Here is a 19,240-nt window from a genome sequence, read left to right as displayed (position 1 = left end):
GGAGGGCTCAGGTCCTGGAGATAAAGAACCGTGGTGAGTTGGGGGGTGCAAGTGGCAGAGGGTGGCCGCAGCCCCAGTGGGATGGGGGGCAGAGGCTCCGACCCCAGCCCACACAGACAGTGGCTGGGCAAAGCCAAGCACCACCAGTGAGTTGGCCTTTATTTAGCCAACATCCCTGGAGTGTTTCCAAATCCAGTGCCCAAACAAATAAATAAAGCAGCAAACACAAGTGAATTTCCTTGATTAAAAAAAAACAAAACAAAACAAAACAAACAAACAAACATTTTCCTCACCAAGAAAAACAACCAAAGGGCATCCCTGGGAGCCTGGAGCACCAGCTGCCCCGGCCAAGGCCGGGCGGCACGGCTCGGCACGGCTCGGCACAGCAGCCACCGCCTGCTCTCTCATGCAGGGCAGACCACGGCATCGGATCGATGAAGCATCCAGACGGCAGCAGGCTGAGCCGGGCTCAGAATATGATTTATAACCTCGCAGAGAGTCTGAAGTGGTATGGTTGGGTTTCTTATTGTAACAGCCTCTCGGCGAGCAGTATCCAATTAGGTGACCCCCCAGGTCTCCCTATTGATTTGGGGGGGGGAAGGGTGTACTTTTCTCATTATGCCTTCAGCAGCAGCGCCGGTGGGGCTGGGGCTAGAAGCCCTGGCAGAGGGGCAGCCTCTGGGGTGCAAGGGGGGCTGTGCTGGGCTCAGGGGTCACCGGCAGCCTGGCCGGGCATCCCTCCTCCCGGGGCCCCGCTGCTCTCCTACCTGGGGCAGATGGGGGGTCCCAGGGGGTGCCAGTCCCCCTCCAGCTGCCCGGAGCTGCCCACCCGCCACATCTCCCAGCTCCTTCGGGCCAGGCTGGGCGGTGCTGTCACCTCTTCCTTCCACAAGAAGTCCTCCACTGCCAGCCTGGGAGTAAAAAGGTTCATTTCTCAAGCAATTCTACCTCCCCCTCGCTCGCTAAACAAAGGAGGGGGAAGAGCCCTAGAAGACAGAGTTCTTAAATTAATCAGCACAGTTTTCTAACTAATGCCCTTTATGTTTTACATAATAATATAAAGCTTTATTCAGAGACAACAGCCTCCTACATCAAAGAGCCCTCTCCCATTCCGAACTTTTGCGCCCTTCTCCTTGCAATTAATGCAGAAGGATCTAAATAAAGTTACAGAGAGCAGCTTGCAGATAATATCTCGAGCAAGGAAGCAGGGCTGGCTCTGCTCGGCGGGCAGAATCACTAAAGCAGCTTTCCTCACTCTTCGCTGCCCACAGGGACCCGTTCTGCTTTTGTTTGGCCACGTGTGTGTGTGGATAAAGGCGAAATTGCCGGAGCAGCCGCGGTGACCGGGATTGTGGTGCTCTTCATCCCACTGAGCTGGCATCACCGCCTAGGAGGCAGCTCAGAGGAGGAAGTAGTTTAATTTGATTCTACAATCTCAAAGCCCATGAGTGGGAAGCTTTGTGTCGTGCACTGTGCAAACACACCGGGACAGGCTCTGGTGACCTTATTTACATGGCTCCCTGACCAGCCTTAATGTTTTGGAGGCTTCCTAGACTGGTTTAGGCTGGAAGGGACCTTAAAGCCCCCCCAGTGCCACCCCCTGCCCCGGGCAGGGCCCCCTTCCCCCAGCCCAGGGGGCTCCCAGCCCCGTCCAACCTGGCCTGGAACCCTTCCAGGGAGGGGGCAGCCACAGCTGCTCTGGGCACCCTGGGCCAGCGCCTCACCCCCCACACAGGGAAGGATTTCTGCCTTAGAGCTCACCTAAATTTGCCCTCTGGCAGTTTAAAACCATCACCCCTTGTCCTACCCCCACCCCCTGATCCAGAGTCCCTCCCCATCTTTCCTGTCCCCCCTTCAAGCCCTGGGAGGCCGCTCGAAGGGCTCCCCGGAGCCTTCTCTTCTCCAGGCTGAACCCCCCAACTCTCTCAGCCCGGCCCCCCAGGGGAGCTGCTCCAGCCCCCCCAGCATCTCCGTGGCCTCCTCTGGCCCCGCTCGAGCAGCTCCGTGTCCTTCTGCCGTTGGGGGCCCCCGAGCTGGCCCCAGCACTGCAGGGGGGTCTCCCCAGAGCGGAGCAGAGGGGGAGAATCCCCTCCCTGGCCCTGCTGCAGTTTGCCCGGTCCCCCCTCTCCAGCCTGCCCAGGTCCCTCAGGATGCCATCCCTGCCACCAGCGTGTCCCCCACCACACAGCTCGGTGTCATCAGGGAACTTGCTGAGGGTGCCTCGATCCCACTGTCCACATGCCAACAAATATGTTAAACAGTGCCAGGCCCAACCCTGACCCCTTGGGAACTCCACTCGTCACTGCTCTCCTGAGACATCGAGACATTGACCCCAGTTCTTTGAGTGCAACCACCCAGCCAATGCCGCATCCACAGAGTGCCCCATCCCTCAGACCCAAAGCTTATTGCAGGCTGATGCCCAAGGCCATGCGACCAAGGGCACCCACCCCAGCCCTTTGTTATTTAATGCAGTTACAAAGTTTTGCCATGAAGCTGGACGTTTCACTTTGGAGGAGCACGGCTATCACTCATCGTTGCCGCCGAGGGCTGAGAAACCGAAGGCAGCAGTGGGTACGGCTGCCCTGCACCCAGCGCACAACGGCCCAAGAGCAAGATCCCCACCACCTCTCCAGCCAAGACAAAGACTCCAGCTCCTTTCCCCCCATCCTCCTCACTTGTCATCCGTTCGGAGGGCCAGGCCAGCGCCGGTGGCTGGAGACTGTGACTTTGGTGGGCTCCCAAGTCCCCTCTGTCCCGTGCCGAGAGCAATCCCTCCGCATTCCCGCCAGCTGAGCTCTCCCATTGCTATTCTTGGATCTCTGCAAAATGCTAATTGCTGTGCCTGACCTCCCCAGGATAACAAGGGAAAACCTCCCCTAATTAGCACTGCAGTCTGTGGGTGAGAGAAACCAAATGTTGACTGTAGAGCGGCTGCACTTACTGTAAATTCCAACATATGCTGTCGAAAAACGCCGCCTAAATAAGGCTTCAGAAGCACGGGGTGTTTAAATAATAATGAATACCCACTGCTGTTTATTACAGAACAGAAACATAATAAAAGGCAAAGCTGTGGCTGCTTTTCCTCCTCCCTCCCAGGACGCCTTGAAAAGGGCGGCAGCGGAGGAGCGGGAACCCCAGGAACGTGCACAATATTTAGGGGTGTTAGCAAGGAGGCCGTCCAGTGTCCCTGCGAGCTGGGCAGCTATTCCTGCCCCCATTTTGCCAGCAAAGAGAAGGTGCCAGAGGGCCAGGGGGAAAATTTCCTGCCAGGAGCCCGACGGGGAGTTCCAGCACCCCAGGCTCCTGTGGATGGATGAGCTCTTCTGCTGTAGGGGGGCTGAAAACAAGGGGAGACCAAGGGCTTTGGGATTCCGAAACCGGAGATACACGGAGCAAAAGGGAGTTGTGTGGAAACCTGAGGGATGGAGCCGGGGCTGAACTCCTTTGCGATGCACCGCCACCGACTCGCGTGAAACCCCGGCACAGCAATTCAGCCTCCGCCGTCCTTATGGCTGGGCAAAATCCCTCGGGGCTCTTCAGCTATTTATGCACATCCTCCCGCCTACAGCGCGCCAGGACGCTGGCGGTGCCAGCAGCTCCCCAATGGAGCAGGCCCACCGGCCGAGTAACCTCGGGGTGAGACATCACCCGCTTCGGCGCGATGCTGCTGCCCCGGGCCTGCCCAGGACCCCTGGGCCCTCTCCTGTCCCCCGTGCAGGGACAAGGGGGTGGCAGCAGCAGAAGCCGAAGCGGCTGCGGTGCCCCTCGAGGGGACCCTGCGGGGTGGCAGCGGCGAGGACTTGCAGCCGGTGAGATGTTCTCCAGCACTTCTGGGTTTCCGCTGGTTATTTGTGGTAGTCCAAAGCATATAAAATATTTATTTGCTCCTAATTAGGTGTAATTACCGCTTAACCTAGAGGAGGGATGTACCCAGCGCGCCCGGCAGCTCAATACATTTACTGCTGAACAGCCTGGGCTGCAGCTCATTAAACGAGCGGGGCTCCCGCCCGCCCAGCCTCTCGCCGGGAAATGTCCGTACGGGGGCTGGTGGGGAGGACCCGGCGTAGCCGACACTCACACCCGGGTCCCCAGGCTCCCCGACAAGGTGCCCAAAAGCGAAGCTGGCCTGGCCTCACCTCTGATTTCGGAGCGATTCTTCCCTCACCTCCTCGGCAAGCCAACTCCAGCTCCTCCCTTGGCTCTGCCTCTGCGGAGCCTTCCCGCCCGGAGCGGGGTCCTGGCCGGACCTCGCTCCCCCCGTGCCGCTGCTCCCCGCCACGCACCTGCATCCCAACAGCATCCCTCGGGGAAGGGACGCTGCCCGTCACCATGCCCCTGCCTCTGCCTCGCCCTCTCTGAGGGTCTCCAATAACGAACCCGTCTTCACGGGCTTTCTGCCCGGCCCCCTGGAGAACATCCCGACCCCCCCTGCAAGCATCAGCCCGAGGGAGCAGACACGCAGCCCAGGACTTTTTTGATCCAAGTGAATTCCGCAGTCGGGAGATTCACCTGAAATTTCACGCTGGGAGGGAAATAATTCTCTCATCTGCCAAGAACTTGAAACATTCAAAATAACAAAGTCCATCTGAAACAGAACCAGAAATTCAAGATCCAGAAAACCAGCAGCGAATAAGGATGCAAAACAAGGGAGCCAGTAAACGTCCCCAAAATCCAGATAATTCCAACTGAAATACTTTATCTCCACAATTTAAAAAATGGTTCGTAGCTGCTTTCCAATACATCAACTTCCTTTCCAGAACATATAGTGCTTGGAAAATTGAAAAATACAATTTTGAGCTGATAGTATAACTCCTCAGACATTCAGACAGGTGTCACTTAGATCGATGCCCTTCTAACAAATCATTTCAGTTGGGATGGACCAGCATTAGCTCCAAAGGCAAACCTAACTGAAGGATGCCTGAACAGCTTTTCTTCAAAGGCTGCTGTTCTGTCCCACATGGATCTACCGGGATCATTTGTCTCATCCGTGCCAAGCTCTGCCCAAGCCCCAGCTCCAAAGGGAGGGGAGCGATCCCCCATGCTGCTCGCTTCGTACCCCCCTTTGCGAGGAGGACAGCGCTGGGCACCTAACAGAGCTGCGAGGACTTAAACATGCTTGGGCAGAGCCCTGCAAAAAATACTCATTTAAACCAGCACGCTTGCACAGCAGCTGGGGAAAAATACTATTTTCTCACTCTGCAATGAGGTTCGAGCAGCCTGGAGAGAGGTGAGCTCCGCACTGGCCGGGAACGGGCTCCTGGGCACGCGGGATGGAGCCTGGCGTGCCATGGCCGGCGCCGTGGCCGTGCCCGGGGCTTTGCTCCCCGCGAAAGCCGCGGGCGATGCCGCAGCCCCCGCAGCGGTCCCTCTGCCCGGCACGGGCCAGGAGCTGCCCCCGGCGCCGTGCAGCGCCGTGCCCACATCGGACCCTCACCCAGATCACCCGGGCGGCCCCGGCGCCGCCAATTCAGCCCCTCGGGACGAACCCTCGCCCCAGCTCGTGCCGGGACCAGCTGCTGCTGACGGCCAAAGGTTTCCCAACCTTGCCGGCCCCAATAAACAGCTGTTCTGCCCCGCTCCCAGCCATCCATCACAGCTGACAGCCTTCCCCCCATGGTCAGGAGTGTGCTTCTCACCTTAATTTCTTAGACGGGTTTTTTCACCAGTTGGAAACTCATAAATACCACTTTGCAAGCCCAGGTAGGGCTAATGATGGATGGCTGCTTCACAGATATGCCAGAGGCTTTGACCTAATTGTCACCGAAATACTTCCTGATTAACTAATAGATAAAACCCAATTAAAACTTCTGCTCTTCCCAAAGTCCCTGCTGACTACTTTTTCTCCATTCTCAAACTCTGCTTTAAATTAGATCCGGGCTACCCAGACCTGCGCCGGACAGAGGAGGATGCTCTGCCCACCCCCCTGGGTGCAGCCGCAGGGGCCTCTCGTGGCGTTCGAGGCAAAAGGTGCTGGGAGGAGGCTCTGGGGAGGCCCCGCAGACCCAGAGAGGGTTTTGCCGCCGGTCCACGGACATAAAAGCCCTCTACAGAGACTCTTTAAACTAGAGGGCAGGGACAGCAGGGAGGGCACACTTTGTTCCCCCTATTTTTTCCATTTTCTTCCTCGACTGAATAGAACCACTGCACAGAAAAGCTTCTTTAGCACATTCGCTTTGATGTGCAATAAGTTAATTACTGTAATAGGTTCATCCTTCTCCCTCAGTATTGAATCATGTAGAACATCCATATACATTGTGATGGAGTTCCTCGTTTTGACTCCATTTATTCTTTAAGCAGCCTTAGCAAGAGTATTTCCACAGAAAGCTTTTCTCTAAGTCCCATTTAACAGGCGTACCCATTATTATTTGCTCTCCCGATAGTCATCTCGGCCCACCTCCACGCTGGGAGGGGGCTCGCTGATGCTCCAATCTTGCCCGCCCGGCAAGGGGGAGGAAAGCCCCCTGCCTTGTCCCCCTCAGCCCCTGCTGCCTCCCAGGCACACGGTGGGCTTTGTTTTCATTTGAAGTGTTCCTGCGAGGAGTCCCAGGCATCTCACAAGGCGATGCAGACTCACGGGGAAACTCAGTACCTGGGTTCTACTTCCAGTTTTCCCCAGTTCTTCCCCTTCCCCTGCTTTTCCGAAAATAATCCGTGAGTAATGTATTCAGTCCTGCTGGGCTGCTTTATATCACTCATGGTGTTTGCCAGTTGACTCTCCCCCGCTGAGATCAAGTCTCTTATCGGGGATTAAGGCTGTAGCTCCGGAGCACGGCTCTGAAGTGAGCCGTGGGAGCTGGTGGCCGGGATGAGCAAACCTGGCAGAAGCTGCCAGCACCACGGGAGCCCCCGGAGCACCGCGGCCGATCCCCAAGCGACGCCAGCGCGAGGTGCTGGGGCTCCGCCATCTGAAAGGGGGGGGCAGGGGGTCTCCCCCAGCCCCCTCTGAAAACGAGCGAGCGGTGAGGAAAAGCCAAACAAGCCTGGAGAGGCAAAGCGGAGCCCATGGATGGGTCCCGGGTTACACAAAAGCCCCCGGTCTCCCCGCTCCCAGGAGAGAGGAGCCGCAGTGAAGACGCTCCCGCCGCAGCAGCGGGTGAGAGCAGAAAGCGGATTTCTCCAGGCTCGCATCGCTGCCCGCCCTCGACGCTCGCACAAAGCCTCCTCACAAAGGGCACTTGAACAGCCATTTTGTTCCGGAAACTATGCTGAAAATCCCAGGAGAACCGATTTGCTAGCTGTACTCCGACCTAGGGGAAACATCCTGGGGATACAGGGGGGAGATCGGCTGCCAGGCCCCGCATGTGGCATCAGGGAACTGCCCAGTGCCTGCCCCTGAATTCGAGCCCTGTCTGCGTGTGGAACTTTGGAAAGTGCCGGGAGGAGCAGGGCTGGGCTCAGGCGCGAGGCAGGCGTTATTTCCCACAAAGGGCCCCGCCGATAACCGCGGGGACAGGGAGCCGTCCGCAGCCACGGCGGGCAAGGTGAGCGGGGCCATCGCCGGCCGCACCCGAGTCCAGAGGGCTCGTCCCCGGGGGAGGAAGGCTCATGCTGGGCTTTGCTCTGCCTCTGCTGAGGGCTCCAATGCCAAGGCCAGCCGACGCTGCTGCCCTGGCAGCCCTCCCAACACAACCCCTCCTTAGGAGCCTTGGCTAGTTCAGCTTGGCCACGCTCCCAAACAGTTATTTAAATAAACCTTGCACACAAGGAGAAAAAGGCTGAAAATGTCCAGGTGAGCCAGTGAGCGGTGCAGAGGCGGCGAGGAAGAGCGTTGCTTGGGCCGATATTTGCAGCCAGACTGAAGGTTCGGTTCAGGAGCCGGCGCAGAGCTGCATCCCTGCTCCCAGACAGCTCCCAGCTCACACGGCCGCCGCCCCCCCGGCACCGAGGCCCCCAGCAAGCCCACCCTGGGGACCCCCACGCCGCTCCCCAGCACAGAGCGGGGAGCCCTCCAACACATTTCTGAAAGCAGGAGACGCCAAACAATCCCATTTTTCCCCAATTCCCTGCTTGCAATCCAGCTGTGCAGGCAGCACCCGCCTGGCACGGGCCCACGGCGGGTGCCGCAACCTCCACGGAGCTGCGCCGGGAAGGAAAACGGGAAGGAAAAGGCTGGTGCTGCGGTGGTCCGTGGCTCGCAGGGGGGAACTGTGCCTCAGCCCTGCCTGAGACTGAGCGGCAGCCCCAACGACCTTCCCACGAGCGCGGCAGGCTCGAGCCTTGCCCTTGCACGGCGCCCGGCGTGAAATGAGCAGCCGGCTCCCCGGCAGAGCCCTCGCCGGAGGGTCTGGCCCCCGAGGAGCCGCTTCCCCGGCAGCGCCGCGCCGCTGCCCGAGCCCGGCTCGACAGCCGGGGCCATCAAGGCTGTTTGCTGCCTTACACAGGCTATCATGTGCTGTGTCACAGCGGGGGACTGTAAATGACTTTATAGTTATTGTTCCTCAAATTGGACACCCCCTTGGAGCTTAGATAATATGAGATGAAACAGCCTGCGGGAGGTTGCAGTCAAGTGGAACAGCAATGGAGGTTTTTTTTCCCCCCTTCCCGAGAAGAAACGCTCCACCTATTTACTTCTCCTCCACACCTCCTCCTCCTCCTCCTCCTCCTCCCTGCCAGGGTGTTGAGCAGAGCCGCCCCTGGCAGTGACAAGGGTGAGCTGGGGCATCATCGCCGAGCAAACCGAGCTGCCTCAACCCTTCGCGGATGAATGAATTTTGCATGCTCAGATTTGGAAATAGAGCTTTGACAGCGAGCCCCGAAGAGGAAGGGGGAGAGGGGAGGCTGCGGTTCCTCACTCCATTCCCCACTGCAGCGGGGCTTGCAAGGAAACGTTATTACTGGCAAAGCAGAACTATCATCTCCTGTCGTTCGGCTTCCCAGAGCCGGGGTCACCATGGGAGTGCTGAGGCAGAGATGCTGCTGGAGGGAGTGGGAGGGGAAGGGAAGGGAGGCTGGGAGGTGAGGGAGCACGGAGAAGGAACAGAAATAATGAGGGACTCAGGGCAGGAGGGTGTCAGGGCTTACGGCTGCGCGTAGCTTAGGCAGCTTGTTACGGAGGAAGGGGGAAGCGAAGGCCTGAAAAAGAAAGGAAAGAGCATCTGAGAGCAAAGCAGTTTGTGCCACAGGCTGCATGCCCCTGGCGAGGAGGGAGGAAGGGGCCTGTGTGGAGATGCTCAGCCCAGGAAAGAGAGACCCGGAGTCGAGGAGCAGAAGTGGGGCGGGCAGGAGCAGGGGGGAAGACGCATGACAGGAAGCACTGGGAATCTGCAAGGGTCTCAAGCCTCCAGGAGCTTGCCCTAAAATCAGAGCAGAGGGGAGAAAAAAAAAAAAAAAAAAATAAACCCCAGTCCTAACAGTGACACCGGGAGATGAGGCGCTGCCTGCCGGGGAGGATTTCTGGGAAGCATGTGGGACGGTTTGCACAGGCATGTACCTGCGAGCACGTCTCTTGCCTTTCTTTTAGGGCACCTGGATTTTTTTGGCATGTTAGAGGCGTGCCGGAGGTCCGGAGCCGCCGTGCCCTGGGCAGAGGGAGCAGGCTGCGGCCGGCGCAGCCCCGGGAGGGCTGCAGCGGGGGTCCCGGCTCGGGGTCCCGCCAAAGGAACGCTCCCAACCGCGGGCGAGCGCAGACGCTCTGTTTGCCTTTTTCCACCGCAGATCTGATGATTTAAATTAGGTCTCGATTCTTGTTTAAATTATAGTTTACTGTTCTGCGCCCTGCTCAGAAGTGAATTACCTTAAGCAGCAGTATTAATAACACGGTTATAATTAAGCTTCATTACTGTAGGCAGTTTGCTGAAACAAATTGCTTCTTCATTATTATTATGGCACCTTTGGTAAAAAGACATTTCCCCAGAATGCGACCTTGATGCTTTATATAGCAAAAGCTGGGAGGTGATAGAGATGTAAGGATGAATTAGCATCTTTTACCTTCTATATCACGCTCATTAAAAGGAAAGCAACTCCAGTCAAAACCAAGCAGTCTTGATGGAAATTTTAATCTGAGCGAAATGGATAATGAATAGGTTTGAACTTTTCCTGACATTTTTACGGCACTGCTTTATTTATATTATGTTCCTGGCAAAACATAAATAACTAGAGCAGGGGCAGGGTCGCGGCTGGGCAGGGCCGGGGGGACGCATCACTGAGCTGCTCCCGCTGCCACCGCCTTCGCGGCCCCACATGGGGAGGTGGAAGCCGGCGGTACGACCCACCGTGCCCGAGGACAACGAAGCTCCCAGGTCATCCCTTCCAGCCCTACGAGCTCGGCCCGAGGTCCCCAACGCGCTCGGTGCTCTCCCCGGAGCTGCGGTTTCCCAGGAGAGGCTGCTGTCCCCGGCAACCCCACCCGCCCTCCGCTGAGCGTCCGGCTCGCTTAGCGGGACCGTAACGGTGCTGGACGCAGCCGCATCCCCTTCAGCAGCAGATCCTGCAGCACGGAGCCGGCGGTGCAGGACTCCACCAGCTCCCCCTGTCCCTCCGCCTCCAGCCTCAACCACGGATGATGCGCTTCTCGGAAGCCTTCAGACCCCACACTTCATCCAGTGCCCGAGCTCCCCCGACCTCGCAGGTCTAAGGGTGCTCAGCACCCTTGAAAACGGAGCCGAGGCTCTGCTCTTGTTCGCTTGACCACCCCAAGGCAGGTCCTGCAGCAACAGGCAGGAACCGGACCCTGCTCTCCTCCCTCCACAACACTTCTGATTGCCATGACACAAAAGCTCTCCTGCCAACACCTCTTCCTCGCGATGCCTGTTTTAAAAGCCCTCCCCACCCCGGCCGACCACCTGCAAGGGAAGGGCACAAATCCCCTGAGAGCAAACCGCTCCTGGGCAGGGAAGGGCTTGTTCTGCAGCGGGTGCAGAGCTCCCACGCCCTGCAGCACCCCGGGGCCTCCGGCCAAAACTCACACCAGGGAGCCCCGAGGGAACTGCAGCAGCAGACCTCACACCTCGCCTTCCCTGCAGCTATTAAAACCTAAGTGAGACATTAATTTCTGCATTGTAAGTGCTCAACAACTGAAACAGGACATTATGGAGGGGATGCAAATAGATATTTAGAGCCTAGAAAGATAAAGGCACAGCAGTTTTGGAAAAGATGCGATTAAAAGCGCACAGAGAGAGGAAACAACCTGTTTAAGTAGTACATCAGAGGGATCATTACAGGTTGGAGAAGGGGGCACCCCCTGAGCAGAAACACTTGCAAAGCGCATTCAGAGCTGGGTGATTTGCTCAGCTCAGCAAAACCAACAGAGCCAAGAGGGAAGAAGCTGAACTGAAAGAAATAACCTTTCTCTTCCTTCCTGCACCCAAAAAAGGACCCCAGCCCCTTCCCCCGGCACCTCTGGCAGGGCACACTAGGGAGCCAGCCTGGGAGAAAGCCCCTCCATGAGACAGGCCCCCTCCCAGAGACCCCTCCCGAGCCAGCACTCAGGGGAGGACCCGGGCGGACACGGGGGTGCTCGGGGACAGGGACCCACAGCTGCGCATCTGCCCTGGCAGGGCCTCCAGCATTTCCATGCGCAACAGCCGTGGCACCAGCAGAACAAGCTGCAGTGACTGCTGCAGACACACCAGGCTAAAAAGAGAGAAACCAGTGCACGTACCTGGTAGCAGCCCCTTGGCCTGGCAGGCAGACTCCTCTCTCCAGGGCTAAGAGGAGCAGGGGGGGAGCGAGTGCCCCCCACCCCACATTCTCTGCCCCCCGGGGCCTGGCTGAGCCCTGCCAGGAGGGCTCTGGCTGCTCCCCGCTCGCATTCCCCCAGCTGAAAGCAGGCTGCCCTGAGCAGCAGCACATTCAAATATCCCCCATAACGCAGGGCAGCTGGTCCCCGCCTCCAGGTGCTTTCATCCCTAAATGACCCAGGTGCCCCTTCTTCCCCCAGGCCGACCTGCCCCATCCCCGGGGGGTGATGCCCGGGATGTACCAGTCCTGCTGCTGCCGCACTCACCATGAAAATCTCCCTCGTCCCCCCAGCCTGGCCCTGCCTGCGCCCCTCCTCCAGCCGCACACCCCTGCGCCAGCACCGCCTTCGGCCTCGGGCGCAGCGGCAGCGCGGGGGCAAAGCGGGGACTCCAAATTTAACAACCCCTCGCAGCCAGCGTTTGCGTGCCGGCGGCTCCTGGCATCCCTCGCTGAATGATGGCTAGCAGGCAATTAAACTACCTGCTCAAAAGGTTACCGAGAAAAAAACACTTCTCCCCCTTTTTGAACCGGGCATTTATCAGGTCTCGCCGTGACCTTTCGCATGACAGGATTTAATGCTGCCTCTGCTGAGGCTCCGAGCTCGCTCGAAGCGTGCACCCATGGGTGCTGAGGGGGGCCCTCCCAGGGCAGCCTCACCGCGGAGGGGTGCCGTGCCATAAATGCTCCCACGTGTGTGAAGTTTCCCCTCCAAACACGCGGAGCCGCTCCTGCAGCGCAGCCCTGATGCGGGTGGGATTCCCGCCCGGCCCCGCTCCCGGGGAAGCCCTGGCACCAGCGCGCCCAGTCCTGGCGCTGTAGCGGAATGGGAGCCACTGGTGCGGGGGCCGAGGGCTCCTGCAAAGCACATCTTTGTCTCCATGACTTCCTGGGACGCTCAGCCCCGCAAGATGAGGACCGGCTAGTCCACAAGAAGTTCCCTCTCTTAAATTGGCATGCGAAACCGCCCCGCTCTCCGCACATGCGTGCCGCCGCGCCTGTGTGTACACACACTCATTAAACAAATGCTAGCTATCAATTTCACTGAGTGCTTATTCTGATAATAGCTATATTTATCATTTAGCATCTCTGGATGCAGTTCAAGTTTAAAATCTATTATGGGTATTATGATACTTAATAACTGTGTTTTATTTTTAAATGCAATAAAAAATAAAGATAAGGAGATTTCTTTTAAAGCCCCCTCCCGGGCTCTGAATCCATCTCTGTCACTGACACGCTGAGTGACCTTGGAGAGGTCGCTTATACTCTCCGTGCCGGAGCTTCTGGATCATAAGATGGGGATAATCAGACGATCTGCTGCCTGGGGGTGTTATGAAGCCTCCTTCTTAATTAATGTTTATAGAGTGATGTCATCTCCCCGGGCGGCAGGGCCGAGTGCCTGTCAGTGTTTCATTTGAGAGGCACCGGACCGCCCGACGCGGAGCCACGGCGGAGCACGTCAGGATGGGCCACCATCCCCTGGGACGCACTGGGAGAAGGGACGAGGGCGTGATGGGACCCAGGATGGGGCAGGGTTTGCTGCACACCCCCCTGTCCTCACCCCGCCCTCGCTCGTCCTGTACGTGCCCGTTGGCGAGAGCACCGTCACTAAATCACCTCTTCTGCTGGGCAGAGAGCCCCCGGCCCGCCCCTAAGCAGAGTGTTTTATGGTGAGGCAGCGGCTGGGCGATGGCAGCGGCGGCTGGGAGGAAGGATCAGGGCTGCGGCAATAAATAACAGCCTCGGATCAGCAGGAAGCCCCCAGGAAGAGGCGGGCACGCCATCCATCACCCCAAGGACGGGGACGCAGATGCCGGCGTCACCGGTGCCATCGCGTGTCCTCACCCGGGGAGACGATCGAGGCAGCCAGAGGCCGTGCACCAGCTGCGCTCACCAGAAACCCCCCGTGTGACGGCCTCACCTTTCGTGCTTACGTGGAGATGTCCCTCCCTCCAGCATCAGCCACTGGCACATCTTCTCCACCCGCTCCAAGGCAGGAATTACCGCTGTTATCAATATATGGCCCTGGCCCCAGGCACTGGCCAAACCCCCTCAAGGCTCCTCGGGGACGCCAGGCGCTTGCCCACAGGCAGCGAGGAGAGCCTGATTCTGGGGCATCCACAGCACCGGTGGATGGTGATGCACCACGGGCTGCCCAGTGCTGCCCCCAGACTGGGAAGACCCCCAGGCCCAGTTTCAGAGGCGCGGCAGGGCAGTGAGCATTGCTCTCCCGTGCCATTTACCCACCTGCGGCTGATCAGCAGGCGGCACGGGGAGGAAAGGGCTGGAGCGAGGGATGCTTGGAGGGAGGGATGCTCGGAGGAGGGAGGGATGCTCGGAGGAGGGAGGGATGCTCGTGGGCACACAGCTGAAGGGTGCAGGGTCTGGAGCAGCCTGGCAGTACTGCTCCCGCTCTCCTGTGCCGCCGCTGCCCGTGCACCGTTCCGTACAGGAGCAGCGGGCGCCGCGGCTCGCTGCCTCGGCACAGCCCAGGTACCACCCTGGGGAACGTGGCAGCACCAGCGCTGCCCAGGACGCGGCGTGCCCACCCCGCGCGACAAGCACCCTCAGGAGAAGGCGCCGCGTTCAAGTTCCCAAGTCGGTCACTACGATTATTTCATTATTAATAATAATGTGCTTCTTTCAGGGGCATCGGGCTTACTGCCCCCATTCCCTGCCCTTAGACTACACAGTCCGGTGGCCTTACACCCTTCCACCGCAGAGTGGACAAACAATTTGCATAACTTAATTAAATTTACAGTAATCTTCACCGGAGTCAGCCTGTAAGGGATGGTGTGTACACGGTCTTAAAGCAAATCACCGCTAGTGATGAAAGAGCCTATTTCAGTTAAGCAAATTATGAGGAGGCGGGTGATGTCCTCAGTATAATAATTCCATGTGAATTATTTATATGGAATCTGCAATTACACTGAGCAAAACAGTGTTGTGTGCATAAAGCACACTTAATTATCCAACCACCTGTTAGGAGCGCCGGCGCAGCCGACGGCAGCGTCGCCCGTGAATTTCCCCGCTGCCAGCGGCGGGGCTGGGGAGCAGCGGCCCGCAGGAAGGGAGGGAAGAGCCGAGGACCCCACAGCCAGCGCCGGGGGAGCGGGGGGCTCGTGCCCCAGAGCCCCCCCCAGCAGCCAGCACAGCAGGGGCAGCAGGCAGGGCTTCTGCCGGCAGTGCAGGAAACGCTCCATTTCAGGTCAACCCCAAATGTCTATTTTCACTCTGAGAAAGGTCCCGATTAGCTTTTTAATTTTTTTTTTTATTTTTTTTTTCCTTTTAAGCGACTTCAGAATAGATAGTTTTAAACGGAAAGGACTGCCAGCTTGCATCAGTCCCGGGAGGATTCCACAGGGCAAATGAACTCATTTCAGCAGGAGTCCAAGGCAGGCATCAACCCGGTCCTCGAAGCAGGAAAAATCCCCTCTCCTCCTGCCCCCAGTTCCCCACTTCACGCTCTGACGGAGCTCTTCTCGGTGACAACTCGACTTTTTAGGTTGAGTCACTGACCCGGCAGAGCTTGTGCCTCCAGCCCATCAAAGGATGGACCAGTCCTGAATGTTTAATGGAAGGGAACCGAGTGCTTTTCCTTTAAAGATTTACCATGTATAAATGTATGAGAATATTAAAGGCAACAATTAACTTTATTGGAAACTTTATATTCTCCAGCCTCATTAGAACTGCCAACAAGATCTATTATTAGTATTACTATGCAGATAATGTAATAAAAAGGGTATTTAAAGTGGATACTTTTGCACTGAAATAAAACAGCTTTTCTTTCACGTCCTTTCTGCCTCTCTCCCTTCTGCCCTACGTTGCATCGCATCAGAGACCTGGACCAAGTCCTGAGCGGTTTTTAATCTCCCTCCCTGCTCCCCCCGCTCGCCCGCGCGGCACCGGGGAGCCGGCAGCCCTGCTCCGACCCCGGCTTTCCCGCTTGGAGATCCGTCAGTCTGTCCGTCTGTGCTGTGCTGGCGAGTGCCACCGGCCTGGCCAGCGGCGAGGGAGGGCCAGCCTGCCCCGGGGGGGAGGAAGAGGAGGAGGAGGAAGAGGCTGCTGGGCTGGGCAGAAAGCGCGGTCCACGGACGGATGGCCTCCTTGCCGCTCGTGGGACGGGTTCAGGTCCTGAAAGTAGCCATGTTTCTTTCAATAACCTCAAATACTCGTTAAAACAGCGAGGACAGAACTAAGGACGGGCATGTTTTTGCCAAATTCAGCCCCAATAACCCAAAAATACTGTCCACGGGCTGCTGGAACTAGAATAATGTAGATTAAGAAAGTGTTCGGTGGCGTTTGCCCTTCCGCAGCAAACCTGTGAACTTCTGAGGGAAAAGGACCCATTTTGTCCGCCTATTTATTTCATTAAACTCCCTGTCCTCTGTAGGGAAAAGCGTCAATGGAACATTTCCTCCGGCCCCGCCGGGGCTTCGGAGCAGCAGCAGCGCAGCGCTGCCTTTGCCGGCTGCCGGGGAGGGATCGGCCGTTCTGCCCGGCGGCTGCGCCGCGCCGGGTGGCACAGAGGCGAGCTCGCCTCTCCTAATGATGCCCAATTTTTTTCCTGTTTTTTAAGACCCTTACATTTCTCACCTGCGACGTCTGCTGCTCTTGCAGGGCTTCCGATCTGAGAGTTGCCACCCCAAAGCTTCCTTTCACCAAATCCCTTCACAGCAACAAGTAGCAGCTGGAGAAAAGGCAGCCTTTAAAGAATAAAGAAATAAAAAGGTTTCCTTTTGTGATGAAAACGTCAGGACTCCTTCTTCTCCCCTCACTATGGTTGCGCTTTGAGTGATAATGTAAAAACTGAAGTCAAAACTGAAAGCAGAAGGCGGCAGCGGCGTGGTGGGAAGGCGAGGGCCGGCCGAGGGGATCCCGGCAGCTTCACCGCTCCCGCACCCCCCCAAAACCCCTGGGAGCGGAACGTGGCCGGCTCAGCGCCCGCCGGGGCACCCACAGAGACCGGCGGGGCCCGCTGGAAATGAGAAAGCTGCTGCCAAAACCCGTAAGCCGATGGTGAACAGCGATATTTCATCTGGCGCTGGTCCCCGAGGCGCCGCTGCACCGAGCGAGAGGCGTTCGGGGACCCGGGACGTGGACTCTATCATCATAAAAAAGAATCTGTTTAATTTGTGGGTTTAAATTTTAAATAACTGCTGGAGCAGAGCTGCTCTCGGCTCTCAAGCCAGCGCTCAGCCGCACTATTCACGTTCCGCTTCTGCAAGAGTCCCCAGGGGGGATTCAAATGCCATTTAAATGAGCTCATTCCTCCTTCCTTTCTTAATATTTCTCCAGCGCCGGGCAGGGGCAGGGCAGCCTCGGGCCCCGGCTTCCTCTCATCGCGGCGCGCAGCCTCGCTCGTCCCTGGGGGCACCGAGCCCTGGGTGCCCCCGGGGTCCCCACGGTGCCGGGACGGTGCCACGCCGGGCAGCGGTCGTGCCGGGGCAGGAGCCTTTCGGCTCGGAGGGGCTCTCCCCGCCCCTGCTCGGAGCTGAGGCCGGCCGCAGCGGTGATGGTCGCTGTCCCCAGCGCGGCTGCTCCTCCTCGCTTCCCCCGCAGCGGTCCCGCTCCCTGCCTCCCGCGCCTGGGCGCTCTCCATCATGTTTATTACACCCTGCAGTCTAATTAACAGAGAGGAGTCAAAGGACCCGAAAGCAATGATTGTAATAAATAATCACTCGGTGACCGCGGAGTTAATATTCCACCAGGGTCTCCTCCTGGCCTCCAGAAGAAATGGCAGAGAGAGAAGAGAAGAGAAGAGAATAGAAGAGAAATGAAGCTGTGCAGCTCAACATGTGGAGGACTGCCTGGAGGGGAGCTGCCGCCTGCCCCTCCCCGCTTCGCCTCCTCCCCGAAAACTTTAGAGCAATTGCAAAAACTTTCCCGGGAGCTTCTTTGACGCGGCGTCCAGCGTCAGGGATTTGGGGGTGCTCAGGAAACGCTGTAAAAATCAACACGGGCCAACTCGTCTTTTCTGAAGAGACTGTCCCAGGGGGAAGTGGAGCACCACACCTTGGGTTGCCGCGGCTCTCCGCGCCTCGTGCCGGCCCGTAGCTCCCAGCGCTCCGGGGTCCCGATCCCACGCCCGTGGCAACGCCCGCAGCCCGTGGAAGGGCTGTGCGGAGGCTTTGGGATGGCTGCCCGGCCGAGGACACACGGACCGCGAGGCCTTCCCCCTGCCTCCTCCTCGGGACAGTGCCAGCGGATGCTCTGGGTGCTCCGCTACATCCCCGCACATCCCGCTGGTTCCTCACGTGCCCCCGCGGTGCCGGGAGCTGCCGGGAGCGTCCCACGGCGCCGGGAGCATCCCGCGCTCCCCTCCAGGTTCAGAGGCTGCGATGGGACGCTGCACGCAGCCCCATGCAATTATCTGTGGAGAGCTTGGCAGTGCTGATAATTTGTTAGCTCCACACATATCTCTACTAATTATAAATCTCAGCTGAGATTTGCATTTTTATGAAATGCTTGTGCTAGAAATCTTTATAAAAAAAACATACATATTAATTCAATCTAATCTCGGTCATTTCAGGTTCCATAAGAAAGCGTTTTTATAAAGCTACAAAGCTAACATCTCTAACTTTGCGGTTTCGCCAGAGCGCATACCTCCGCGCTAAGTTGTACATTTATCTTCCGAGGTGGCGCTGACGATGAGAGCTAACGAAGCGCGAGCGCTCGGCAGCCCGGCGCTGGGGTGCTGGGCCCCGGCCGTGCCCCCCCGAGCTCGCCCGCGGGGGGCTGCTTCCCACGCCGGTTGCGTCAGCGCGGGACGAGCTGGAGGCGGGACAGCTCACCGGGGTTCGGGGTGTCCCCGGTCCCAGGTGCCGGCAGCTGTCGCTGCTCCTCGGCCGCTGTCTTTCACCCTGGCACCTCACCCAAAGGGCTTTCCTCCCTGTCGGGGGGGGGGGGGGGGGGGGGGGCCTCTTTCAGGCGGGCCTTGCCCAGCTAAGGCTGAAAGCCGGCGATTTCATCAGCAATTTGTATCTCATTCGAAATGCCTTTGTCTGGAGTCAGGGGAAAAAAAGATTAACTTTCCCTCCCTGAAATATGGCTGCCGGATGCAGGGGAATAGAGAAGGCAAATAAGCCAAGCAAAGTTAAGCTTTCTGTACAGAGCTGGAGGCTTAACGGTGCGGATTACAACAGCAGGTGATGAGCAGCTCCAGCCTCTGCTGCGTAGGCTGTGAAAAATCCCATTAAAGCGCAAAGGCGCGCTAGCTACAGCCCCCTGGCTCAGCGCGGGCTGAGCTGCCGACCCCCGGGGAGCGGGAGCGATCCTGCCGCGGGCTGAGCGGGGGCTGAGCCGCGCCGAGGGACGCGCCTGCGCTCCCAGCCCGTCCCGTCCCACCCCGGCTCCGGCTCCGGAGGGGACCCGCTCCCGCGCCTGCTTGGCCGCAGTTAATGAGGAGCAAATCCGGAGGATGAAAGGGCGGTGGGAGACGGGGCAGGCTCAGCAGTGACGCAGGCGAGCGACCAGGACGCAGGAGGAGAAGAGTGTCTTGGGGCAAGCTCGAGGAAAGGTCAAGAGCTTGCTTTATTGCCTTAAATAATTTATTAAGTGCCCA

General features: G+C 58.2%; 1 long non-coding RNA gene across 1 annotated transcript; it reads right to left on the bottom strand.

Annotated features, from left to right (window-relative positions):
* Positions 1-15,310: 15,310 nt before the first annotated feature.
* LOC122154121 lies at positions 15,311-16,376 on the bottom strand. Its single transcript, XR_006166042.1, has 2 exons — positions 16,273-16,376; positions 15,311-15,810 (listed from the first exon to the last, which is right to left on the bottom strand). It is a non-coding gene; the product is annotated as an uncharacterized LOC122154121 (long non-coding RNA).
* Positions 16,377-19,240: the final 2,864 nt, after the last annotated feature.

This window comes from Tyto alba, unplaced genomic scaffold (genome assembly GCF_018691265.1).
Source record: "Tyto alba isolate M040663 unplaced genomic scaffold, T.alba_DEE_v4.0 Super-Scaffold_32, whole genome shotgun sequence".
NCBI lineage: Eukaryota > Metazoa > Chordata > Aves > Strigiformes > Tytonidae > Tyto > Tyto alba.
Note: the sequence above shows the minus strand (reverse complement) of the source record. Positions and strands in the feature narration are given on the sequence as shown.